The 27,254-nt window shown below is 43.2% G+C and overlaps 1 protein-coding gene and 1 long non-coding RNA gene across 2 annotated transcripts in view; one reads left to right on the plus strand and one right to left on the minus strand.

The window, feature by feature from the left end:
* Positions 1 to 2,806, minus strand: part of LOC115073437 (uromodulin-like) — a 30,601-nt gene extending 27,795 nt beyond the window's left edge. Inside the window, exon 1 of the mRNA XM_029571867.1 lies at positions 2,710 to 2,806. The gene's annotated coding sequence lies outside the window, so the exon portion shown is untranslated. The remainder of the gene's footprint in view (positions 1 to 2,709) is intronic.
* LOC115073439 overlaps positions 1 to 19,789 on the plus strand; it is a 41,761-nt gene extending 21,972 nt beyond the window's left edge. Inside the window, exon 3 of the long non-coding RNA XR_003852012.1 lies at positions 19,124 to 19,789. This is a non-coding gene — a long non-coding RNA (uncharacterized LOC115073439). The remainder of the gene's footprint in view (positions 1 to 19,123) is intronic.
* The last annotated feature ends 7,465 nt before the right edge of the window (positions 19,790 to 27,254 follow it).

The raw sequence follows: 27,254 nt of genomic DNA on the forward strand, positions 1-27,254 counted from the left end.
TTTACAACTCACAAATGCCATGACCTGCTGGACATTGTGGGACTGTCTTCTCGTGGGATTGTCTCCTCATGGGACTTCTATGCAACTTTTTTCTGAGCCACTTTTTTTGATTCCATTCTAGTGGAATCAAGTGCCATAAAATAAAACAGTTTTTTCCCATGGGAAATAATGGAAACTAGAGAAGTAGTGTGTGTGTATGTGTGTGTGTGTGTGTGTGTGTATGGGGGGGGGGGGCAGTTTTTGAAAAGTTTTTCTGCTTTACTCCGGAACCAGAAGGTTGAACCTCTGAAAATTGAGCCAGCCAAAAAAGGGACATCTCTGAGGCGTTTTGAGGGTGGGTTTTAGATTTAGATGGTCAGCACAGATTTTCAGTGCTAACTGATTAAATTCAGCCAGACCACTCCAGTCACATAGATGTGGTGACCAATTTGCACGCAGTACTCAAAGTGCAGTCTCACCATGGAACAATATAAAGGCATTATGACATTCTTCATTTTATTCACCATTCCTTTCCTAATAATTCCTAATAATTCCTAACATTCTGTATGCTTTTTTGACTGCTGCCACACACTGAGCTGAGGATTTCAATGATGCCTAGATCTTTCTCTTGTATGGTAACTCCTACTATGGAACTTATCATCATGTAACTACTAGAGATGTGCATTCGTTTCATCCATTTTGGTGGTATGCGCATATCTCACCGACTTCATAGTCCATGCAAAAAAATGGATATGTGCATAACTCATTATTAAAAATACACGCATACTATCAAGTTTTTCGTATGGACTATAAAGCCGGTGAGATACGCACATACTGCCAAAATGGATGAAATGAATGCACATGCTTAGTAACCACAGCATTGATTACTTTTTCCCTTTGTGCATCACCTTGCACTTATCCACATTAAATTTCATTTGCCATTTGGATGCCCAATCTTTCAGTTTCACAAGGTCCTCCTGCAATTTATTTCAATCCGCTACTCTGAATAATTTTGTGTCCTCAGCACATCTGATCATTTCCTTGACCAGATCATTTATAAATGTAGAGACCTCCTGGGGTTTCCACTAGATGTTCCTGGTCCTAGCCCTTGGGTAGTCAGATGTATAGGGATAAACCATTCATCACAGTATCTCCCCAAAAGTTTGTCTGGAATTGGATGTCCCTTAGACACAAGAGGGGGCTAGTTTAAGGCAGATTTAGTTTGCTTTCAGAAGGGAAGGGCGTGTATCATGTGTGCTCTCCGAGTTAGGCCCACTTAGGAGACGAGAGAAGAGGGATATTAAGATGTTTTTACAGTTTTTCTGATTTCCACATTTTTGACCTGTTCCGTTCCTGGCAGACTGTTTCCCCTGCTCAGGGAGCTCAGGAAGGACTGCACCCAGCGGTGAGAAGAGATCCTGATTCAAGCTGTTTCAAGTTTGTATTTTTCCACCATTGAGGAAAGGGAGATTTTCTTCTACCACCTTCTTTCCCCCTGAACTGGAGACCTTTGGTAGCTGTTTCCAGTTCAGGCCTTTCCTCCTGCGAGGCCAGCTTCTATTTTCGAAGAGGAATCCTCAGGAGAGAAACATCTGGAGACACCTCACGGAGTTTCCGCCCCGGGACAGTGGACACTGCCAGGTGAGGTTTGGGATTCAGCGTGGACCTCAGGCACTGGGGAAAGGGATCTGGTCACTGTTAGGCTTCCCCTAGCATGGAGGATAAGCAGGTTCCAAGCCCCTGCCTGGAGGGACACATCCACAGAGTTAGAGAGCATGTAAACCCCAGTTCATGTAACTCTGGGAACACTGGAAGTATCTGGACACTTTGGGGTAAATATTCAGCTGCTGAGTGGCTAGTTAGGTTAGCCGGATACCCATATCATCACCCTTGGGAACCATTTCCAGAAAGGTATCTCCCCAATATCCTCATTAGTAAACATCAAAATAAAGAATTCATTTAGGGCCAGATTTTCAAAGCTCTACGCATGTAAATCCAGTGTGTGTGCGTGTGTGTGTGTGTGTGTGTGAGTGTGTGAGTGTGTGTGTGTGTGTGTGTACGTGTGTACGTGTGTGTGTGTGTGTGGGGGGGGGGGGGGGGTATGCACGCCAAGACTATTTTTTAAAGCCCCAGGGTGCAACTAAGTCCTGGGGCTTCAAAAAAGGGGCAGGGAGCAAAAGATAAGATAGAGGTCGGGAGGGGGGGGGTTAGAATAGGGCTAGGGGATGGGAAGGTTAGGGGAAGGGGTGGGAAGGATAGAGTAGGGGGGAAGGGAACGGGTAAAGGCCGTGGGCGTTGGTGCAGCCCCTTGTGCGCACCAACCCTCAATTTTATAAAATGCTCACAACTGCGCGCGCGTGTTATAAAATTGGGCGTCTGCACGCTTCTTTAAAAATCTACCCCTTAATGTTTCTGCAATGACCTTAGCTTCACAAAGTTCCCCTTTAACCCCTCTATCATCTCTCTTGCCCATATATATATATATACAAGTTTTTATTACGAGTTTTTGCCTCTATGGCAGCTTCTTTTCAGATTCTCTTTTAGCCTGTGAGGCACTCAAGCAGTCAGTGGCCTGGTTACAGTCAGCAGAAAGCCCCCAGGAACTCTGGCTGTGCTAAAAGTGCTCTTTATTTACAGTGACCTTAAAGACACACAAGTGGCAGCAGTCAGTGGAACAGATTCCTTGAACTCAGGCAGTCTCTAAGATTTAAGTACAAGCAGTTTACCAACCTTACAGGTAAGTCCTCACTTGCTACACTGGGACTCCATCAACTCCCCAGGGCCCATCTGACCTGTCTAGGCCCTCAGGTTTTACGCTCAGGTGTTGGACTCCTCCCTCCTCCTTCCTCCCAGGAGCCTAAGTTTAAGGGGGACTGGGCGGGATATCTGAGCCCAGACCTTTAAGGTAGCTTGAGGGAGACACCTATACACTCTCTCACAGCCTCTCTTACCAATGTTTACACTTAACTTGCCAGTGCTTATGCTTTTTCCTATTTTCTTCAGATGGATCCTTCTTCCAATTTTTGAAAGAAGTTCTTTTGGCTAAATTAACCTCTTTCACCTCACCTTTTAACCATGCTGGCAGTCGTTTGGCCTTCCTTCCATCTATTTCAAAGGAAGGAAGGCCAAAATTCAATATAGTTATCTTATTTTGAAGTATCCTTAACTGTGTGGTAGAAAAGCCATGAAATATTAAAGCACTGCAATAATCCACACATGCCAGAATTAGAGAGGGAAAGACTGAAGGTCAACATGGTCCAGATAGGGTCTGAGTCAATGGATAAATCACAAGAAAAAATAGGAAATTTGTAACAAATGTGAGATATGATTCATAAAGGTCATTAATGGGTCAATTCTAACACATAAAGTGGTTATAGTTTATCTGATCTGAATAGGATTACCTGCCATATAAGGTTTAGGAAGCTGAGTAGACATAAGTTTTATGGAAAACCACGTTACCTCTGATTTACCAGGATTCACTTTTTAAAATCAAAATCAAGAGAACCTTGATGCATGAAAATATGGCAGCCATCAAATATTATAAAGAATAAAGAAAAAGGAACATTGCAAATACTCCATTCATTTAGTCCACATTAAGGGGAGGTAAACAAAAGAAAAACTTGCTAGAAGATTTGGCTATTTCTCTGATGCTTATCCCTGAGTGTTAGGGAGCTGTCACAGCAGGAGGACTTCTGTACAAACTCTTTCAGCTGTATTGGGTAAAAAAAACCCCCATATTTAGTACCATCCAATTTTACTGTACACTTACAAGGACATTTTAGAAGGAAACCAACTCCTAAAGCAATTATTCTATCTTTTTTTCTTTTTTCTTTATAACTTTACTAATACATACAAATTATTAATATACTTAGGAAACAGGTATAAGCCAATGTGAAACAATATTAGGAAACAAAGAAAACAAAAAAATTAAAGATCATTTGGCTTATTACAAAAATCATAATTCAGCCTACCCGGGGGGTGGGGGGGGGGAATATATGAGGAGACTCTACCTTTTTTTCAAGAGAAATATTCTCCTCCTATATTGTGTTTCCCTGACTACATCAGGAAAACTTCAATCTTTTGCCCTAAGGAAAACAGAATCTTGGACATGAAAAAAAACAGCCTCAAGATCAGTTGCTTATCAGCCTCATGGACAAACTTTAGTAATAAGGAAGCTCTGTCCACAATGTTAGACTGCGACTGCTCTAAAAAAGCAATTCGATTACATTTCTCCATGGATTGGTCTGATTTAGAATCTTTCCCTGTGGTGGAAATTTCAGGTTCCTTCTCAGGTAAATACAATTTTTATTTTAGAAACATCAGGAATAGCTTCATTAGGAATTTTCAAAAAAGGATTCACTTTTAACCAATCATCAACTTCAGTTAAACTGCTGCTGAAGTTGGTCATGGATGAGGATGATTCTGAATCCCAGCTAGCAATGACCTGAATGTCACCTGCATAGAAACAGCTGGTGAATCCCAAACTTTGAATACGGGTGACTAATAGTGCAAGTTACAAATTAAATAAAATTGGTGAAAGGACAGATCCTTGTGGATAGGAACAACGAAGGGCAACAAAAGCAGATCCCAAGGAGTTCCAGACAACCGAATAAGATCTAGGCTCCAAAAAAGATACGGTCAGGGATTCCTATATCATGGAGATGGTTGATGGTGTCAAATGCAGCACTCAGGTCTAAGCAAACGAACAAAGCTGATTTTATTTTCCCTTTTCCAAAAGTAAACTAATTTCATTGATCAAGGCTGTAAGAACAGCTTCTGTGCTGTTGGCTTTACTGTAGCCTGATTGTTTAGGATGTAAAACGAATGTGCTAAGAAACCAGACCACTGAGACTGCACACCCTTCTCAATAATTTTTGAAAGTTAGACAATAATCATCAGGATTGTCTTTTCTAAACGCTGTTTCTTCAGCACAGGTGCATTCGTTTCTTCTGTTTCGGCCGGTACGTGCGTAGCTCGGCAACTTTCCAGAACATGCAGGAAAACATAAAGTTTGCATGTATCTAATTATTAAAAATGCACACATGCCCTCCATTCTCCTGCATGTACTAGAAAGTCGGTGAGGTACACGAGCACCCAGCAAAACGGATGTGATGAATACATATCCTTACAACTGCAGTGTTAAATGACTGGGACAGGACACCAATATCTAAGCTAGAGTTAACAGTAATAGCAAGTAATCCTAAATCAGGATTGCTTAAAAACTTAAAAGTAGATCAAGAATAGATGAGGAAGAATTAATTTGCTTAAGAAGAAGAAGAAACAGGTCTGCTGGAGTAACTTTATTAAAGGCAGAAAGCCTACTCACAGGTATAATTTCCTGTGAAGGACTAAAAGATAAGGCAAGATTGGAAAGTGGTAAGTGAAGAAGGACAGGATAAAATCTCAGTCCTGATGTTGAGAATCTTTGTATTAAAAGCACATGCAAGGGTATCAGCAGTAAGTTTATTAGAATAGGATAATTGTGAAGAGTTTATTCCAGAAATGTGGACCTATTCTCTGCCTTTGAAAGTTTTTATAATGATCTCTGCTTAACTGCCAACAAATAATGCTTAAAATAGCTCTTCAACTTGAAGTCATCATCAGGTTGGCAATGCGTCTGACATTTCCTTTCCTGATGTCGAATGTTTTTTCAAAGTTTTAAGCCTGGATGATACCAAGAGGTGGCATGGTTCTGTGAACATGATAATGAACAGGGGCTACGGTATCAAAAGCGATATTCAAAGTACTATTCCATGTGGAAATTTTCTCTTCTAGAATGAGGTCTGGAAAATCAGAAGGATTATCAAATACCTGCACTATCCTGCTGCATAAAATATTACTCTGTCAGAATCATTCTACCAAACAGCAGATGGAAATGTTGTATGAGTATATCATCCCCAAAATAACACACGGTCCAGTCAAGAAAGATTGCTTGCCAGTCCAGTCATTATTACCCTTACAGTATTATACCCAACCTGTGAAATCCCCTCCAACAATATTCCACCTAACACACCAGGATGTAAAATATAATCAATCACAATCAGGTGGAACCACTCACCTCCCATCCCATAAATCCCATGATCATCATCCATCAGACCAGATTATTCTCGGCATCTTAATTGTAGATGACTATTTATTTATTTTATTTATGAACTTTTAATGAACTTTTATATACCGGCATTCGTGGGAACATCACGCCGGTTTACATATAACTAAATAGCATGAAAATTACAATGAACAGGGGTACGGGAAAAGAGGGAGCAGGCTGGAAAAGATGAGAAGGAAAGTGGAGGTAGGAGCTGAGAGAAAAGGAGAGAGAACAAAAGAACAATGCCAGGAGAGCTACAGGCATAAGATAACCTTATTGGAACAATTAACTACTCCCCCCACTTCAACACACACTAGTCAGAAAATCCTGGACAATGATTGCTTCCAGACAGTTTTGGTCTAAAATAGGGAAAAATAAGAAACTTCTTTATCTGTTTCCTAAACACCGGGAGATTTTGTTCTTGATGTATTTCCATGAATAGACCACTCTGTAGCTCTGCTGTAATTACTAAGAATGCCCATGTTCCATAACAGGCCGAACAGTGGGGACTTGCAACAAATGTCCCTGGTCCCTACCAGGAACACATCACTGCAATCTATTTTATATGAAAAGGAACCCAGTAGCAAAATGTTAAAACTTACCCTCTCAACCACTGGCAAGTGATGCAATTTATAAATTAAAGGGCCAATACTACCTGTTCTAGGACTTCTAGTAACTATTCTTGTGGCAATATGTTGCAAAAATTTGAATTCTACTAATTCATCTTTTAGGCAATCCAATGTATCACAATAATCTGTAGCACAAACAACCAGAGCATGGATAATTGCTGATTTCTCCAAAACTGGTTTTTACTGGCAAACCAGTTTCTTACTTAGAGACGTCATCACCTGAGATTCCAATGTAAAAGTGGGGCCTAACTTACTTGTGCGGGCCAGACACACCTATGAAACTGTGCAGGTATGCCGACGATGTTTCTTAATGCATTCCAAGAACACAAATCGACCTGTTTACCTAGCCAGAGGGCACTTACGTTATTTTAAAAATTGCACATGCGACGATGGTTCTTCCTTTTGCTAATGTGCTTTTCCTTCCTTGGGGGCATACACAGGGTCATTTTCAAAGCCGTTTCCACGGGTGATGCAGTGCTTTACCCACAGAAGAGGGCTTGTGAAAAATTGCCCTCCCTGTGCGTGGGTGAACCTATGCACCCAGCGCCATGTCATGCACGCAACTTCACCCACAGTGAGTAGAGGCATCCTCCAGGGTAGCAATGGGCAGGGGTTGGCACTTATGCACACGTAAGTGTACTTACTTGGAAAAAATATCCACACAAATTAGCAGGTATAAATGTGTGCATTTAGTTTTCCATGGATAATTGTCAAAAGGAAAGCAGTTATGAAATGAACTCTATTATTCTCTTTTTATCCGGGCTAAAGTTGCATGATTGCCGTGCAGGTCCACTCGAATATACAGAACGAAAGATTAACAAACAGAAAAAATAGATAAGATCTTTCCTTTTTAGTGGACTAACGATTCATTTCACATCTAGCTTTTGGGAAAACTCTCCCTTCCTGAGGTCCAAAAAATGGAATGAGGAAAAGATGATGTGCCCAGAAAATACGAGTGAATCATAACATTTTGCCACATTAGAACGAGAGCGTGAAAGGAGAATGTGGGGGCAGGGTGGGGGCAATTGATCTGTTTGAGTGAGAAGAAGGTGACTTGGAGTCTGATACTGAGTTAAAATGGGGCGAGTAAACAGGGGGGAGGGGGGCCTCCCAGGACTTGAACAATCCTGAAGGGGGGCACACTGGCTGCCCAATCATACTGTCGAGCCCGGGTGCCCTGGAGGCACTGCGAGCCCAGGAGAGAGGGAGGGAGCTGCCGGAACATGGTGACCAGTGACCACATTGCAATCAGGGAGAAGAGCCGCTTCCAATGTGACGCTTCCTCTGTGGCAGAGCCGGCCGTGGGCGCAGCCACTGCGGTGTCCCACAGCTCCGGAAGGGCTGCCACCGCCAGCCCTCAGACTGGGAAGAGTTCCTGAGAGAGCGAACACCTATTGCCCGCCAGGGGAAAATAAGTGGTGCAAAAAATCCAGAGAGAGAGAGAGAGAGGAGGTGGAGAAGTGAGAATAAAGGCAAAAAGCGTAAAAAAAATGATAAATTAGTAAATCAAAACATGACAAAATAAAAAAGATAAGCCAACTAAGAGGGGTCATTCATCAAATCGAGTTAGGGCCTTATCGTGGGCGTTAGGGCTCTAACGCCATAACGCAAGCAATAAATAACGCATCGCGAGATGCTTATGCCAATTCTAAAAATGTATTCAAAAGGGAGGAGTTTGGGCGGAGTTTATGAAAATGAGGGTTGTTTGCATGCAATAGTGTAATGAACATTATCGAGCTGGAAATATCTGCAACTTTTTTCCTGGCTTTGATGTGTGATGTGCCCGAACCAAGATTTCAGATATTTAGCACAAATCCTGTTTTGGGCAGGCGAAGGAGTGGAGTGGGGGGGGAGGGAGAGGGAGAACCTCTGGGGAGGCACATATACCGGTCAACTTTTTATACCACTGTGGGAGGGTCAAATAGTACCTCGAAGTGAGGTTTTGGTGATGGTCTAGGGTTTGGGGGCAGTTTTACATGCACAATCAGAGGTTCGAACAGCACAGTAGACATCAGTAAAGATTTGATGTGATTTGGAGTGAGAAAAGGTACAGAAAGATGAGATTATGAGATTTGTACAATGTACTCTCGACTTAGCTTGATAGCAGCTAGGAAGAGAGTTGACCCTCCTACAGTGGTATAAATACTAAATAGTTGACTAATATGAGAGCCTTTTAGAGAGTCTCTCTCTCTCTCTCTCTCTGCTTCCTGCCCAAACCATGGAAAGTCCTGTCTGGTGCTATTCATGTGAAAATTTATAGCAAAATGGTGAAACTAGGTCTGAGAAAAAAAAATATGAAAACTGGATAAAAGTTGGGTAGGATGGAGTTTTTCTCAGCTGACCTTTACCATTGTGGTGTATGGGCTCTCTGCCTGGGTGTGGTGTGGAGAGTGTGTCTTTGTGTTTGTCTGGGTGTTTGTGTCTATGTGTGTGATATGGTCTGTCTCCTGTGTGATATGGTCTGTCTCCTGTGTCTCTCACTGTGTCCAGGTGAGGTGGGCCTGCCTGTGTTTGTCTGGGTGTTTGTGTCTATGTGTGTGATATGGTCTGTCTCCTGTGTGATATGGTCTGTCTCCTGTGTCTCTCACTGTATCCAGGTGAGGTGGGCCTGCCTGTGTTTGTCTGGGTGTTTGTGTCTATGTGTGTGATATGGTCTGTCTCCTGTGTGATATGGTCTGTCTCCTGTGTCTCTCACTGTGTCCAGGTGTGGTGGGCCTGCCTGTGTTTGTCTGGGTGTTTGTGTCTATGTGTGTGATATGGTCTGTCTCCTGTGTGATATGGTCTGTCTCCTGTGTCTCTCACTGTATCCAGGTGAGGTGGGCCTGCCTGTGTTTGTCTGGGTGTTTGTGTCTATGTGTGTGATATGGTCTGTCTCCTGTGTGATATGGTCTGTCTCCTGTGTCTCTCACTGTATCCAGGTGTGGTGGGCCTGCCTGTGTTTGTCTGGGTGTTTGTGTCTATGTGTGTGATATGGTCTGTCTCCTGTGTGATATGGTCTGTCTCCTGTGTGATATGGTCTGTCTCCTGTGTCTCTCACTGTATCCAGGTGAGGTGGGCCTGCCTGTGTTTGTCTGGGTGTTTGTGTCTATGTGTGTGATATGGTCTGTCTCCTGTGTGATATGGTCTGTCTCCTGTGTCTCTCACTGTATCCAGGTGTGGTGGGCCTGCCTGTGTTTGTCTGGGTGTTTGTGTCTATGTGTGTGATATGGTCTGTGTCCTGTGTGATATGGTCTGTCTCCTGTGTCTCTCACTGTATCCAGGTGTGGTGGGCCTGCCTGTGTTTGTCTGGGTGTTTGTGTCTATGTGTGTGATATGGTCTGTCTCCTGTGTCTCTCACTGTATCCAGGTGTGGTGGGCCTGCCTGTGTTTGTCTGGGTGTTTGTGTCTATGTGTGTGATATGGTCTGTCTCCTGTGTGATATGGTCTGTCTCCTGTGTGATATGGTCTGTCTCCTGTGTCTCTCACTGTATCCAGGTGTGGTGGGCCTGCCTGTGTTTGTCTGGGTGTTTGTGTCTATGTGTGTGATATGGTCTGTCTCCTGTGTGATATGGTCTGTCTCCTGTGTCTCTCACTGTATCCAGGTGTGGTGGGCCTGCCTGTGTTTGTCTGGGTGTTTGTGTCTATGTGTGTGATATGGTCTGTCTCCTGTGTGATATGGTCTGTCTCCTGTGTCTCTCACTGTATCCAGGTGAGGTGGGCCTGCCTGTGTTTGTCTGGGTGTTTGTGTCTATGTGTGTGATATGGTCTGTCTCCTGTGTGATATGGTCTGTCTCCTGTGTCTCTCACTGTATCCAGGTGTGGTGGGCCTGCCTGTGTTTGTCTGGGTGTTTGTGTCTATGTGTGTGATATGGTCTGTCTCCTGTGTCTCTCACTGTGTCCAGGTGAGGTGGGCCTGCCTGTGTTTGTCTGGGTGTTTGTGTCTATGTGTGTGATATGGTCTGTCTCCTGTGTCTCTCACTGTATCCAGGTGTGGTGGGCCTGCCTGTGTTTGTCTGGGTGTTTGTGTCTATGTCTCTTTCTGTGTCTATCATCTTCTGTCTGGGGATGGTGTCGGGGTCTGGCATGTCTGTGTCTCTGTGCCTTTTTGAGTGTTGGGTTTCTGTCTCTCTGTCGGGTGTCTGGGTCTGGGTCCGGGGTGTCTTTGTCTCTCTGAGTCTGTCTGGGATTAGCTTACTATGTCTGTTTGGGTGTCTGTTTCGCTCTTTTTGGTCTGCTCATAGTTTATGTCTGTATCTGTCTGGGTATAGGGTGGTCCAGGGGCGGATTGGCCTATCGGGGGATCGGGCTTTCTCCCGGTGGGCCGCTCACTCCCATCATGTGTTTTTTTTTTTTTAAACAAGGATTCCCACCAAAGAAAACGAGAAGGGCTGCTGTGGCCCGAAAATATATCTACAAAGTCGCGGCACAGCAGATGAAGCCGGGCTTGAAGTGAGGCTTGGGGGCTGCGTCACAGCTCGTTCTGCTGTGCCTGAAGGGGACCTGTGAGCCGCGGCAAAGCCCATCCTGCCGCGGCGTGAAGAGAGATCTGCGTGCAGGGCCGGTGCACCACCAGTCTGGGGGCGGCGATCGTATGACTCCTCCTTCTTCCTGACCGCACGGCCCGGAAGAGGAAGTGGTGGGTCCACGTGGGCGGGAAGACGAAGAGGCCACGAAGGAAAAAGGAAAAGCGCCGGCCGTTGCAGGAAGAGGCAGCATTGGCTCCAAGTTTGCGCGGCGTACAAGAAGCAGCAGTACCAGCTTTCCCCCCTCAGCCTCCGCCTCCACGCTGTCGCAGGAAGAGGCATCAAGGGCCAGAGGAAAATCAACAGCGTCACCTCCCTCCCCCCCCCCTGCAGAAAACAGAGCAGCATCAGCCCCCAAGGCCTCAAGAAAAATGAAGAGGTCCTCTGCCATGGGGGCTGAAAGAGGAGGCTGCTGCTGTGCTTCTACTAGGGAGGGGGGAGGAAGTGAATAAGTGAGAGCATGTGTGTGTGTGTGTGTGTGTGTGTGTGTGTGTGTGTGTGTGAGGCCATGTGTGGGTGAAAGAGCATATCTGTCTGTGAGAGCATGTGTTTGTGCATGTGTGTGTGTGTGAGAGCATGCATGACTGTGTGTATGACTGCATGTCTGAGACAGCATGTCTGTGTGTGCGTGTATCTGTGAGATTATATGTGTGTGTGTGTGTATCTGTGAGATTATATGTGTGTGTGTGTGTGTGTGTGTGTGTGTGTGAGGCCATGTGTGGGTGAAAGAGCATATCTGTCTGTGAGAGCATGTGTTTGTGCATGTGTGTGTGTGTGTGAGAGCATGCATGACTGCGTGTATGACTGCATGTCTGTGTGTGCGTGTATCTGTGAGATTATATGTGTGTGCGTGTATCTGTGAGATTATATGTGTGTGTGTGAGAGCATGTTCTATGATTGAGCATGTGTGTTTATATGAGAGAGAGAGATTGGGAGGGACAACCCCTCACCTCTCCCCTGCTAATCCACAACAATCTCAGGGCATCTGGAAATCAAAATATTCCAGGTATGAACAACCAGGAATTTTTTTTTATCCTTTTTAAGTTTTAAGTATTGCATAGTGTTTGAAATATTTTATTGGTCTGGAAAATTTATGAGTTTTCAATTATTAGATGTTGTTCTATTTGTCAGCTGTTTTGAAATATTCTTTTTATTAGTATGGTTTTACTTCTATTGATCATTTATATTTACTGATTTTGATGTTTTTTCAGGAATTGTAATATTTCTGTTTTTCCGTTGTTGCACTGCATAATAGTCTGGCCTGTTGCAGTTAACAGTTCAATTTTTGTCTGAATGCTTGTAATAATACTTTATGGTTACTTTATTCTGCATTTTTCTGAGGGTCTGTTTGTATTTTGCATCTGTGACTGAGTTGACGTATTCTGCTAGTGTGGAGGTTCTGTGTAGGGATCTGTAGCAGCTTGGCTTTTTCTGTTTTCCTAATAGTGGGTGTATTGGCTTTTTAGGGTCTGGTGTAATGATCACAGTGTTGCCTTTTCATAAGTAGGGTTGTTAGTGTTTGAGTGCTGGCAGTTATTGCAGTTTTGATATGAAGATTTATTATATTGAAATTGTAATTGAGTTTACTTGTGGCTTTCTGAGGGCAAAGCCCATATCCAGCACACATTACAACAGACCTAATACCAATTCCAAGGATCTTTTTTATTTTTTTGTAGGGTTTTCAGCACTCCATACAAGTACAATATACATGTTGTAAGTAATATTTTTACCTCACAAGACGTTTATTTTGGAGATATTTAAGCTCAATTCCATCAGGTTCCAGAATTAACATGGCGGGCTTTGGGGACCTGTGGACACATGTGCTGCAGGGAAAGTACATGAGTGCATCAGTTACCCATGAGTGCATCAGTTACCCATGAGTGCATCAGTTACCCCACGGGCTGGTTTTGAAAAAATCCCCCAGGCCTATATTTTCCTGCAATCCACCTCTGGTGAATATATATGTAAATTATATTGTATGTGTAATTGGGTACCCATGGGCCAGTATGGAGAAACATTCCCCAGGGCACTACTTTCCCACTATCCGCCCCTGAGGTGGTCTGTCTTTTTGTGCTTGTGCGTGAGTGTATTTGTCAGCTTACACTTTTCAGCAACTTGAAGAGAAACAAAATAGGGGCTTTGAGCTACTGGTTGGCAGTGTGGCTGCCTGGTGAATACCTTTCACACACATATATATATATATATATATATGTGTGTATGAATATTATATCTATATATATCTATAGAAACCAATCTCAGGGAGTCCCAACCAATTGCATGAATGAAGTGGGGGCACAGCTCAGAAGGTTTGCTCATCCCTGGTTAAAAATACCAAGTCTCTGTTAAATATTTTAATGTGAGTTTTCTAATGGTTTTTCTTTTTTTCATCCTGTTATCAGAAAGGAATCATACAACATTCATTCAAAAAGGCTGAGGGCCCGCACATTGGAAAAATGGACTATTTGGTAGCCGTTTCCTGCCAGCTTCCAGTATCTACCCTTCTTTTTTAGGGATAACTGCTTTCTTGTAAAGTTATACGTGTGGTGCAGGGCAACCTCAACATGGGAACATGTATCAAGCCCAATGATTTTCCTTGTTCTGAAGACTTCATAGAATCTTTTCTTATCTGACCCAAGTGGTACAGCCAGGGCCACTTTTTTTGACTATGATGGTAAATTTGAAATGGGCATGTGGGTGCACGCGCAGATAGGTGGCGGTTTTATAATATGCACGCGCACATGTTATAAAATAGCCTGGCACATGTATGAGCTTGTGCATGCATAGCAGTGTAAATCAGCTTACAGACGTGCAAGTCAGGCTTTTTTATAACAGACGCGTGTCCGGCCGATGACCAGTTTCACCAGTTAGCCCTGTATTCAGCTAGGTCCTCCATAAACCCCTATTTCATTAGCCTGCAAGCCCCCCTCCCAGTTAACCTAGACCCCTCTTATACTTCCTAGATACCAGTACATTTGAGAATTCAGACTTCCACCTCCTCCACAGCAGAAGTAAAGTTAGTGGCACTGGAGCTGGGCACGCGCCCAGGCGCATAGGGACTTGCGCACACATCTCTTGGCCATGCCTCGCCCACACCACACCCCTTTTTTGTACGATGTGTAATAGTCATGCATTGGGACTTATGCTCGCCTGTGGGCAGCTTATAAAATCGGGTGAACGCACGCATGTCCTACATGTGGTCACAGATCCCGATTTTGGCGCTTGCCTGGCTTTTAAAATTCACCTCTTATTTGTATTATTTGCTTGACAGTTTCAACCCTCGTGTACATTTATGTTTGAAAAAGCTATTGAAGTAGCCATATTTTATGCTGTCCTGTGGCAAATTTACTATTTATTTATTATAAAACTTATATACTGCAAACCTCCAAACAATTTACTGTTCAGTGTGGTTTACATAAAAACATACAAAATACAAATAAAACACAAAATCAACATCACATAACAATACTTCATAAACTGAAAAACAGATTTTTACCCAAATGCCTCTTGGAAAAGCAGTGCATTCACCCCCTTTCTAAACACTTTTAAATCTGTTCCAGTCTCCAATGCAACGGTAGGGCATTCCAGCATGTTGGGGCCACATATGAGAAAACTCTATCCTGCAATCTTTGTGCTTTATAATTTCTACTCACAGGTAACTGCAATAAGTACATATTTTTCGAATGAAAAGTACATACCGGACTACACCATTTTAATTTTTCTAAAGAATGCAAGGCGTAGTTGCATGCAACAATTTAAATATTGTGAACAACAATCGAAATTTTGTTGCAAAGTTACAGTTCAGAAACAAAAGGAGTAAACAGTCACATAAATCACTGCCACAGTACAGAGACATTCAGTATTATTATGTAATTTGCTATTGTCATAGACAACACTTATTAATATCTAAGGAGAAGGCTATACTCCTTACTAGCCAGAATCATCAGAATAGTTACTTATCTGCTTTTTAACTGCCTTGTGGCCTTATTTGATCTTATTCCTAGGACTCAATTTTTTTGTCTTAATGCTCCAATATATTTTATTCCTATGAAAACAATTTTCAAAGCCATGTATCTGGGGTAAATAGGGATGTCCCTGGGGTGAAATGACTTGGCTGACACTTGTCCTCCTCTGCCTGGATTAAAGTCCATGTTGGCTTTAACTTTCATGATGGCTCTGCCCCCCTTCCCTGAACTCACCCGCTCCTGGGTTTCTGCTGTACTTGTGTCCGTATGGCATCCATGTGGTCGTTCCTCTGAGGGTCAGCACAACGGCGCCCCCTGATTTGTTTAGGCTCGCGTCAGTGAGAGTGATGAAGTAGGAACAGTTTTCAGAAACATTAAGGGGGAGATAAGCAGGCTTCATTATTATGGCACACATGACAGGTTACAATTACCTCCAGGAGCAGTAATTTTAATCTGTATACCACAATAATGAGAGCAAAAGCAAGCGTGGACTTTTGCTTTCATGATTGCCCCTTGAAAAATCATCCACAGAGAACTGCACCTGCTTTCTGGGGGGGGGGGGGGGGGGTAAATGTTCTGTCAGAAACAATGGGGTAGATATTCATTGCCTGTATAGCTAAGTAACTTAGGCCTGGATTTATCAAAATGCGATAAGTATCACATGCGATAGCAAAAGGGATGTGTTTTATGCTAATAGACAGTTTATTGCAATTTGCACTAAAACCTCTGTGAGAGAGTGAGAGAACCTAGCCATAATGCCCTCTCCCTAGATAAGTATTTATATCCCTATGGGAGGCCCACCTCCCATAGGGAGGTGGGCCTCCCATGAGGTTTAGGTATTAGTGTAGGGGATTAGGCTATTGAGCAGGACTCACATAGACGGAAAACTTATCTGGCTAAGACTTAGTATTGCTACTTAGCCAGATAAGTTATCCAGCTAAGTAGCGCCATCCCGATCTGCTCACCCCCAAGTTAGCCGGATAAGTGACTTGATTATAGAAAAGCACTCCCTTCTCCTGTCCCCGGGAATGCCTCTTAGCAATGAGAGCAAATTTACCTTTGTGGTGGAACAAGATGGGTGATTTTGCTGGCACTGGAGCTGGGTAAGTTTCAAAGCCCTCATTTCTGTGGTAAAACACTGTTTAACTCACAGAAATGACCTTGATGATTGCCCTCCCCATACTTATATTTTCTCAGTGAAGAAATAATATAACATAGAAGGGAGAGCTGCAAACTGAATTATCTAACATGTTCATAGCACCATTGCTGTAGGACATGAATCCCAACCAACTGAAGTCAATAAACTCATAGTTATTGGCCTTCTGCATTCTCTGTTCTACAGGGCTCTCATTCAAATGTTTTTTTTTTAAACAATACAAGACAGGCATTCATGAAAAACACTGGCAATAGGGATTCAGATCCAGCATGAATCTGGTTTCACAGCCATGGGTGACTCCTCAGGAGCAAGAGTCAGTCCCACAGTGGAAGCCGCTCCTGTAGAGAGCAGTCACTTCTGGTTAATACGCATGGTCCTTTGTATCATGGCACAATATTTGTAGATTCAAGGTTTTCCCAGTAATCAATTAACAAAATGATCGGGAAGTTCAGAACTTCTCAGAATCCACGTGGCCCATGATCACTGGACTGAGAGGAAATTCGTGACCAAGCTTCCGTAAAGAGAGTAATTTTCCAAGAGACTTCTGCAAGTAAAGCAGTGTTTTACCTGCAGAATTGTCCCTTTAGAAAATTGCACAACTGATATGTGCACAAAATTACACACATACACACTGTGCAACATATGGAGTTTTAGGCACATAAGGGAGAGGCGTTTCAGTGGGTGAAGTCTGGCAGGGTTGGGATTTATGTGCATACATTTTTTTTTATTTTAAGCCCTATCAGGTCATGTAAATGTAACATACTCTCTAGCAATTTTTAAAAGCCCACTTACACAGTTAAAGTGCATTTACACATGTAAAACCCAGTTTTAAATATGTAAATGCTTTTGAAAATCAGGCCCAAAGTGCATAAATTCTCTTTGTAAACTTACACTCTCCAAACAGCAGGAATAATTCTGTGCACAGGGCATGTAGTTGTGGCAGAATAATTTTCAAAATAGACTTATTCACTTAAATTGTCCTTGAATATTGGTGTAACTTGGGCACTTTGCAGCCTCTTATAAAATTATCCCAGCAAAGGATAATGCCACCATTGGTATCTAAGTTTTGGCTTCCTTCCCACGAGTTGCTCTGCCTCACCACTCCCTGAAACCCAGTAAGCTTGAAACGGGGGTCCAGTCCAGGAGGATTTAATATAATAGCTTTCATTTAAACAATCAAAGTCTGGCAAACATTTTGCCAAATGGGTGAAAACACATAGATAATACTGTCTGAGAGAAATGAAAAAGGAGAGTTAAAGTGAATTATCCAGAAACAAAATTCAAAAACCAATGGCAAAGTCTTGTGAAAAAACTAAGGTGAATTAAATGGAGAGATACTTTCTGTGAGTTTTCAGGCGCAATATTAAAATGAAAAGTGTTGGGTTTTTTTTGGGGTGGGGGGGGGGGGATACAGTACATTGTAAGGAGCAGACCGGACCCTCGGGTTTCAAACATTTTACATTCCGTCAGAACATGTTCACACACTTACAGGGCCTTGCTTTGATTGTGACTGATATGGGTATGTGATGGGCTTCTAAGCTCGTTATAATGATTTTCCCAAACCCCATTTCCATGGATCGATAGGCGATCAGGCGGGTTGAGGAAAGATGGAGCTCACTGTGACGCAGGTAGAGAGACGCGTCACTGAGAGAAGAGATGTGCGGAGGCCAAAAATAGAAAGAGGTAAATCAGGGGTAGGCTTGAAATGTGCCTTCTGTAGAACTTGTTTTGCCCAACCCACTAATATATTTATGGATCTGAGTTTTGACAAAAGCAACAGATTGCTTTGGTATTCACACATGGTTACGCCTTGCAATTAATGCTGGAGGAAACAGAGACATTGGTCAGCCAAGCGAAGAGCTCCCACCAGCAGCTTCCATAGCCAATGTGAGCTGAAGGCCTTGGGAAGGAGGGCAGAGTGGATGGTAACCATCCTGAAGTTTGTTCTTAGTATAGAGAATTCAGTGTTGGGGTGAGGAATGATTGGGTGGGTTGTTTTGTTAACACTAGAAACTTATGTTGAATTCAATGTAACAGTTCCTATGGCTTCCTGTTGCAATTCCCACTGGACAAAGGAGTAATCAATTTTATGAATCCAAGCACAGAAATATTTTCACATCTTCCTAGTGATGTCGTAAAACCCAGAACATCTTTGATAATTCACATAATAGATGAGGGGAACCTTTTCTTTAATTAAAAAAAAAGACTGTTTAGTACAATGAATGGTAGGAATGAGGGAGTGTGAGGGACCTGGGACCTTTCAGATAATCCAATTTCTCAGGCTTCTCATTCCATCAGGAGGTCTTGCTCTGGGGGTCCTTTTCTCCATATGCTCTTCCCCAGGTAAGGCATCTCCTCCAGATGTTGCACCCTGAGACTCTCTCCCATGAGTCTCATCTCCATGAAGTTCATCCTGAAGAGGATTTCTTCAGGAGAACTTGTCGCAGTTCCCATGTTGTACCTACTGTGTGTGCATGGCTTTAACTTGTTCCTCAACGGCCATTCTACAGCATTATCTGTCTTCCTGGCAGGACAACATGGACTTTGGAAAGGTCCATTGCCAACTCTAGCTCTTTAGCTGGGCAGTTCCTTCAGTCTGGCCCAATAATCAGCTCTATCCCATTTTCTCCATCCTGAATGTTCTCTTAATGCCGGGCACTTCCATGAGGGAATAAAAGGCATCTTCCATTTACTCCTCAGAGCTTTCACAGTTTGCCATGGAGGCAAAATATATTTGGCGGGAGATCATGCAAACTGTACAATGAGAAATGACAAATCTACTATTGTTTTCATTTTTTCCCATTTAGATGGAGGCCAATCCAGGAGCTGAATGAAGCATCCCAGTACCACATTTAATGCAAATAGCTGAAAATTCATACGTGGCATTTCTGAAGAAGAAAGGAATGTGATGTTATGCAGAATCTTGTGGAAATGGACTGAAATGAGGTAATTTGTTTCAATGGAGAAAGCAGAAGAAATTGTCTTTCTTTTTCGCTCAGATAAGAGGAGGCTTTCTCAGTGGCTGCTGCACAGATGTGGAACGTGACGCTCTCTGCGTTAAGGCATTGCCCTGATTACAAGGGACAGAAAAACTCCTGAAAACTTGGTGCATTTCATTCATAAGAGCCGTAGAGAGATTTATTTTAGGAGTATGCATGGCCAGACTTTATTACAGGATCTGCCATTATTTAAAATATGACGGCTGTCGCAAAGTTACATTAGAATATGTATCTTAATAATTATGGATTTTATTTTCTTGTATTTATTATTTTTTATATTATTTTTGTAATTTTAAGAGACTTTTATTTTTTATTTTGATTTACTTCCTGTACACAGTTTTGACTAAACTTTGTTTGTAAAGACGGTATAGAAACATTTTAAAATAAATAAATAAATAAACAGAGGGCGGTGAGGCGCTTAGGCCTTGATCCTTTGATCTTGGGGATTGGGGGATGATTACATTTTAAAGGTCAATCAGGGCTTGATTTTCAAAGCATTTTGAATGCATAAAACCAGGTTTTACAGTTGAAGGAGATGTTCCATAGGGGGGGAGGGCAGAGTTGGGGCAGGAAAGGATTTACGTGCATACTTTCAATTTCAGAAAATACAGGTGTAAGTCTACGTGCACTAAGTTTCACCTGCTTTTCTGTACATCCTCCGACTTAATATTGTGGCGATATTAAGTCGGAGGAACCAAAAGGTTAATAAAAAACCAAATCTGTGCCAGTGGTCAGGTTAGGGAAATGGATGCTCAGTTTTACAAGTGTCCATTTTCCTAACCCGCTGACAGTCACCTCTCCTGGGCTTCCGCTGCTAAGGAGGCGCTAGGGGAGCACTATTGTTCCTAGTGCCTCCTTTTTAGTGCAACCCCTGATTTAAATATGGTGTCGCACGTCCAGGAGAGGTGGCTGGGTGCACATTAGGAAAGCGGGCACTCAACACTGAGCATCCGTTTTCCACGCGACCTTACTGTATCAGCAGTAAGGTCGCGTGTTTGTTGTGTTGTTTGTGGGTTTGTTGTGTTGTTTGTGGGTTTTTTTCTATTTGATTTATGTTTTGGATTGGGTGCTTATTTTGTATTATGAGTATAAATTTGCATTTTGTAGTCATTTATAAGTGTTGAATTTAATAATCCAATTTTTTTGTCTACTATTCTGTAATCCTCCTTGTTTGATGTTTTGACTTATGAAATGGGAATATAGATACATAGAAACATAGAAAAATAGAGATTGACGGCAGAAAAGGACCAAATGATCCAACCAGTCTGCCCAGCAAGCACTGTGCAGGTTGCCCTCATGCTTATCAGTTTTCCAGACTGTAAAGGTCAGGGCCCTTGTTGGATGCTGTTTGAATCCAATTCCCCTTTACCCTTGTCGTGGAAGCATCGAGCAATGTTGGAGCTGCCTTGAAGGTGTCAGGCTTATTGATCAAGGGTAGTAACAGGCGCACCAGCAAGTTACCCCCATGCACCCTTATCTTCCTTTCCATCCTTCAGTCTTTAGGGACCCACAGTGCTTATCCCATGCCCCTTTGAATTCTTTCACTGTTTTCGTCTTCACCAACTCCTCCGGAAGGGCATTCTAGGAGGTGGTAAAGCTTTTGAAACTTCAGAAATTAAATTCAAAAATTGATTAGTAAGACACAGGCTTTGCAGGCTGCTACATGTCCAGGGGCTGTGGCCTAAGTAATCTGGACCCTGCCCTTCTATCAGGAAGATAATCTTAGCATCAGATCATGTGCCTGATACATCAACTCTCCAGACACTTGCTTCTTATCATTATTCCATTTGTCTTGCTGCCCTTCGGAGCTGAACTGAGAACTCAGCGCTGACTCCCTGCTTCATGGACATCTGAGGGACGGAAGTGTGTGTGAAAGTCTTCAGAGATCCAGATGCTGATGGTGCATGCAGGGGTGGTCAATATGGTAAAATGCTGCCAAAAAATCACCGACGAACCAGTGCTCTCAGTGTCAGAATTTGAATCGAGTTCAAATCAATTGCAGATCACTTGAATCCAATGCATTCCCCACCAGTTTCTTAATTTTTTTAAAATGCCAAATGTGCCCTGAAGTGGTAGAAGAAAGGCATGGCAATAATGCTTAGGCGAAACTGTTGAAATATTCAAGGGTAAGTTCACAAATAGCCTGTTCTGAGAATAGCTGCACCCACAAGTACCCGGCCTTGGAAAGGTGCCAGAATTCACACCCTGAGAATCCTCTGCTTGTGGGTTTCCAAATGCTGCTCTACAGGGGGGGGAGGTATTTCTGTTATCACAATATTTACAGAGGCAATCACTAAGGGCAGGGCCTGAAAATCAGGCTCCCTGCCGCAAACCAGATTCTCTTCCCTGGGGCCAAGCAATGTCTTTAGCATTTACGTTGCTGTCACTCATAGTGACTGGCCTCAAAATGCATTAGAAGGAAAGATTTGGGGTTGTTTTCTTACACTAGAGCATAAGACTTGACATACTGGGTCAGACCAAAGGCCATACTGGGTCAGACCAAAGGTCAATGAAGGCCAATATCCTGTTTCCAACAATGACCAAGCCAGGTCACAAGTACCTGGCAGGATCCCAAGGGGTCGTTAGATTCCAAGCTGCTTATCCCCAGGAATAAGCAGTGGATTTCTGCAAATCCACCTTATAATGGTTAATGGACTTTTCCTCCAGGAACTTGTCCAAACCTTTTTTAAATATAGCTGCACTAATAGCTTTTACCACATCCTCTGGCAATGAATTCCAGAGCTTAATTATGCTTTGAGTAAAAAAATATTTTCCCAATTTTAATTGTATTAGCCAGTAACTTCATTGTGTGTCCCCTGGTCTTTGTTGTTCTCAAAAGAGTAAACAACAGATTAACCTTTGCTCATTCCATCCCATTCATTTTATAGATTCTCCATCATATCCCCCCTCAGCCGTCTCTTCTCCAAGCTGAAAAGTCCTAACCTCTTTAGTCTTTCATCATTTGGAACTCATTCCATCCCCTTTATCATTTTGGTCATAGTTCTCTGTACCTTTTCTAATTTTGATATATCTTTTTGGAGATGTGGTGACCAGAACTGCACACAATACACAAGAAATCACCCATTATTACTGTGCTGCTGATTTTGTTAACTTCCCTAATTTCTTTTAGCATTTCATTGTCTGTTAGTTCATTCTGGCCAGGTGGACAGTAAGACACCCCCCCTGCTATTTTATTCCCTTTTTAACCTGGAATTTCTATTCATAAAGGTTCAACATTGCATTTTGTTTCCTGCAGAACTTTTATCCTGTTTGACTCAATGCCCTCTTTAACATATAGTGCCCCCCATCAATTAGATCCATCCTATCATTTCAATATAATCTGTACCCTGGTATAGCACTGTCCCATTGGTTATCCTCCTTCCACCAGGTCCCTGAGATGCCACTTATATCTCCCTCTTTATTCAGTGCTATACACTCTAACTCTCCCTTAGCAGGAGGTTTCATCCTCCTGCTGTAATAATGTTACATCATTGTTTCCCCAGTGGGAGGAAGAGGAGAGCACACTCTCTGGCATCGCTGATCCACCAAGGGCCTCCACTCAGCCTCTGTCCCAGGAGGTCCATCACCACATGCACAGGGGGGGATGGGGAGGAAGGTCCAAATCAGGCAGGACACACAAAAATGGTATATACTTGGGAGGATCAAAACTTATGGATTCTTCCACAGCTCCCTGCCCTGGCCCTAAGGGGTGGATCAGATAAGATAGTCCCAGTGGGAAACGTTCTTGGCTTATCTTTATGTTTAGACATTGCTTCCACAACATAAGAGAAACTCCGAGAAGCTCATCAGTGTCGAGGTAGTAGTAGCCAACTTCTGGTGAGTGTTTTATGTTCAAAAGGTGCAAAGTAACATACAAACACAGCCAAAATCTTGTCATGTTTCAGAAAGTGGGAAACAGAGGCACAAGATCATCAGCTCATCAAGGTTATAAAAACTGTTTTGGTCCATGTTTTCTTGTGTAAAGTAAGAAGATTCATCACAGGCAGAAGTAAAGCTCAGGGGCATCAGTAAAGATGAAGAAGTGCCCTCAGGCAGCATTCACACTTCCAGAGGGTGCAGGAAAATGGGGGCCAAAAACACACAGATTTCATAATGTTTGCTATTTATGGAGGATACATTACAGATTCCAAATCACTTATTCACAAAGTAAATAATAAATAGATAGAGTCACATGACATTCAAATAAGCCTTTTACAGCCAGGTTCAAACTTTACCTGTGCTAAAGTGCAATCCGTTTTATTTTCTGTATTGCTTAAAAATTGTACTGTTAAGCTTTTTTTTTTCAACCTTTTACATCCTTTCCCAGAACCACATTCTGTGGGCAGCACTGATAGCACTGGCAGCAGATCACAAATCATTTGTCTCTCACTAGGGGGTCACTGAAATAAACTGCACCCAGCGTAGTGCACAGGTTTACGTGTGTTTTGGATGCGCTAGACTAGCACCTGATGCAATAAGAAGATTAGCGCATCCAAAACATGCGCCCAAACAAATGCATAGCCAATAGCACCTGTCACATGAACATTCCCTATAGATGAGGCTATTGGCCCTGCTGCAGGAAATCGCTGGGCACCCAACGCACACGTTTTAATGCAGAAAATTGAATTCCAGCCCCGGAGGTGGTCAAGGGCTCATGAGAAACTAAGAAATGCAGTCCTTTGTGGTTCCTCCTACTTAGTATCATTGTGACACTTAAATTTACTGCTTGCGGTGTTGAAAAATGAATATACAGTGGCTTGATTTAAAGAAAAATTCTTCTGGAAGCACAATTTAGATGCTCATAGTAAGGGGTGTTTCGCTATGGGCATCTTCAGCAACATTTATTTTATTTATTTAAGGTTTTTATATACCGGCATTCATGAAATGATCACATCATGCTGGTTTACAAATAAACAGGGGTGCAATAAATACATCAAAACAGAAATAACATGTCGAAGAAAGCAGTTACAATGAGCAAAATCGTCCAGAAGCGGGATCAAAACAGATGCTTCTATTGAGCGCCTGTTGCAATTGTGGGAGCCTGATGCATTTGAGCACTAGGGAAGCACAATTCTCCCCTAGCATGACTTTTTTTATGCAGCCCCGCATTTAAATACTGCATCTGGTGCCCAGGGGATGTGGCTCCATGCGCGTTTCAATGCACGTCTTATTGCATCGGCTCCTGGCTCTGCTCGATCAATGGTGAGTGACTGTGATGTCACAACTGACATCACATGCACTGCAGGAGCCAATCAGCTCCCATTCCATGCAAGGTGATGTTATGATGCGGCTGCTCCCTGCCCCCCCTACAGAGAATTAGAGGAATTGCAGGTGAGTGGCTTTAAGAATTTTGAAACATAAGATTATAATAACGTAATGTATGCTTGATTGAGGATGACTAGTATTACTTGCTATGTACATTCATGAAATGCCGAGTACTACGCAGAGAGCACAAATTCAGGTGCAAGTTGTGCTTTCCAAAACAGTTTTCCAAAACATGGGGGGGGGGGGGGGGGGTAATTTTAACTAGAAAGGCAGTATAACAAGAAATATAATAAAAAATATTAAAAGTCAGCCTTCCAGTTGCAAAGTCCACAAGCACTCAGCACCAACATACTTTGTATACATTTTTAAAGGGTAAGTCCTCATATATTTCCTTTTCATAGCTGCCAATGGGTACAACTGGCCTGTGGACTTTGCACTATTTTTTGTAGGGGATAAATTTGGCAGATAAATAACACACATCCATTTGAAAATGCAGCATGTGTGCAATGTGTGCTACTTCTTGATCCTACCCAAAAAGGTCCCTAGGACAATCTCCTCTGAACCCGATTAAAAGTTTATGTGCTGTGGAACCTCCTGCTTACCCTCGGTTAATGGTGGGAAGTTTTCAGACAGGTAAATCAGTGTTTGCCCGGATAAAAGTGTCCTAATGGGGTCTGCAGACATTTCATGTTTAAATCTGTTTATTAAAGAATTTCCAATAAAGGCTACAATCAATGGGGCAGATTTTAAAAGCCCTCTGTGCGTAAATCCAGCTGGCCGAGGACTCAGGCAAAGCGGCAGTGCTGGGGGATCTTGCGCCAACACTTGGCCGGTGCACGCAAGTTACGCCTGCCTCCGGCAGGCATAACCTGCAAAACAAAGGTATGGGGTTTTTTTTCGGGCTGGGAGGCAGGACAGGTAGGGGAAGGGAGGGGAAGGTGGGGGGGGGGGGGGGAAGGAAAGTTCCCTCGGAGTGGCCTCGGAGGGAACAGGAAAAGCCAGCTAGTCTCCCCGAGGGCTCAGCGCGCTAGGGGTGTGCATTCGTTTTCGACGTAGTGGCAATCCGTAACGTATATGTCCCTATTCGTTGTATTCATGGGGTCACGAAATGTATGGCGAACACCCACGAATACAACGTATCTAACAAATAAACCCCCCAATGGACGGCCGGCGCCATCTAGTGCTCCTACCATGTGACAGGAGCCGACCAATGGCACCGGTAGCCCCTGTGACATAGTGAGGGCAAAGGCTATCGGCGCCATTTTGAATACCGGCAGCTGACAGCCTGAGTGCAGATCGCGCCACGACCCCCGTTGGACCACCAGGGACTTTTGGTAAGTCTTGGGGGGGGGTCAGGAGGCTGGGGGGTTGTAGTTAATTAAATTTAAAGGATTGGGATGGGGTTGTTTTTGGGAAATGAATACATACGTAACTAATGAACGGATCGGGGTCCCCTGAAAACGGATGCAACAGATTTGGCTCCCCACGAATACGAATACCGAATGGGACAAATCTGTCCCTGCTGCACATCCCTATGGCGCACATGTTATAAACTCGAGCGTACATTTGTGCGCATGTTATAAAATCTACCCCATTATCTGGCAGCTAAGTCTCTGAGCAAGGGGCAGATTGGCCTATCGGGGGATCGGGCATCCCCCGGTGGGCCGGTCACTCCAGTCACATGGTCTACCATGCGCGGCCGTGACAGAGCCGCACTCGGCAGACCACGTGATATGTCCTGGGCCGGCCTGGGCGGCGAATCCCCGGGCCGGTCTTCCTCGGGAATCCGCCGCTGCTCTGAGCTCACCAGCCTGCATAAATTTTAAATGAAATATGTGCATAAGTTACACCAATTTTCAAGGGGAATGCACACATGTGTGTTCCCTTTGAAAATTATCCCATCAAAGCTAGCCCCACACAATTACATCTGGAAATTTGAGTGCAGAATTTGTTAGGGAAAACTTATGTGCCGCCTTTTGAAAATACAAGAATGTGTGTGTAAGGACAAATCCATCCTCACCACCAGCTCGGAGAACTGCTCACTGCAGGTAAAGTTACAGGCATGCAGGCTACATGTGCGCAAGATTCACAGCATACTGGGTGGCAATTTTGTAGCAAGTCATGTCTGCAGGTAAAGCACTAATTTACCCACAAAAATAGCTTTGGAAATGACCCTCCCTGGGCATAGGGGAGTATCCTTACATGGCTAATGCACAACTCCTGAAAGATGCTTATCCCATGGCTCCTCAAAATGAAAGAAAATGCAGTTGCCTAAGAAGGTTCATGCTTGGTACAATGTGGCCTAAAATCTGCTGTGCTATAAATATGAAGGGTGTATATAAGGTTCCTAACCTTATCAGTATACTACCAAATTTAATAGGACCTAGCACACAACAAACAGCACATAATAAATCCCCAATATATTGTGTGACATCACATATATTCCATAGATATCACAACAACAAGGAATATCTTACACTTTATTAGCATAACGAACACATACAATTAAAATATTATAAAAACATAGCATAGACAACCCCCACACATCCATCCCATGTAATCTTGAAAACAGAAAGATTTGGAGAAGTTTCTCTGATCAGAGAATAAGAAAGGGAATACTTGCCCTCAGAATACATTGCGAATCTTGGGATTGATGATAACATTCTGGGTGCAA

This window comes from Rhinatrema bivittatum, chromosome 11, assembly GCF_901001135.1.
Source record: "Rhinatrema bivittatum chromosome 11, aRhiBiv1.1, whole genome shotgun sequence".
Taxonomy (NCBI): domain Eukaryota; kingdom Metazoa; phylum Chordata; class Amphibia; order Gymnophiona; family Rhinatrematidae; genus Rhinatrema; species Rhinatrema bivittatum.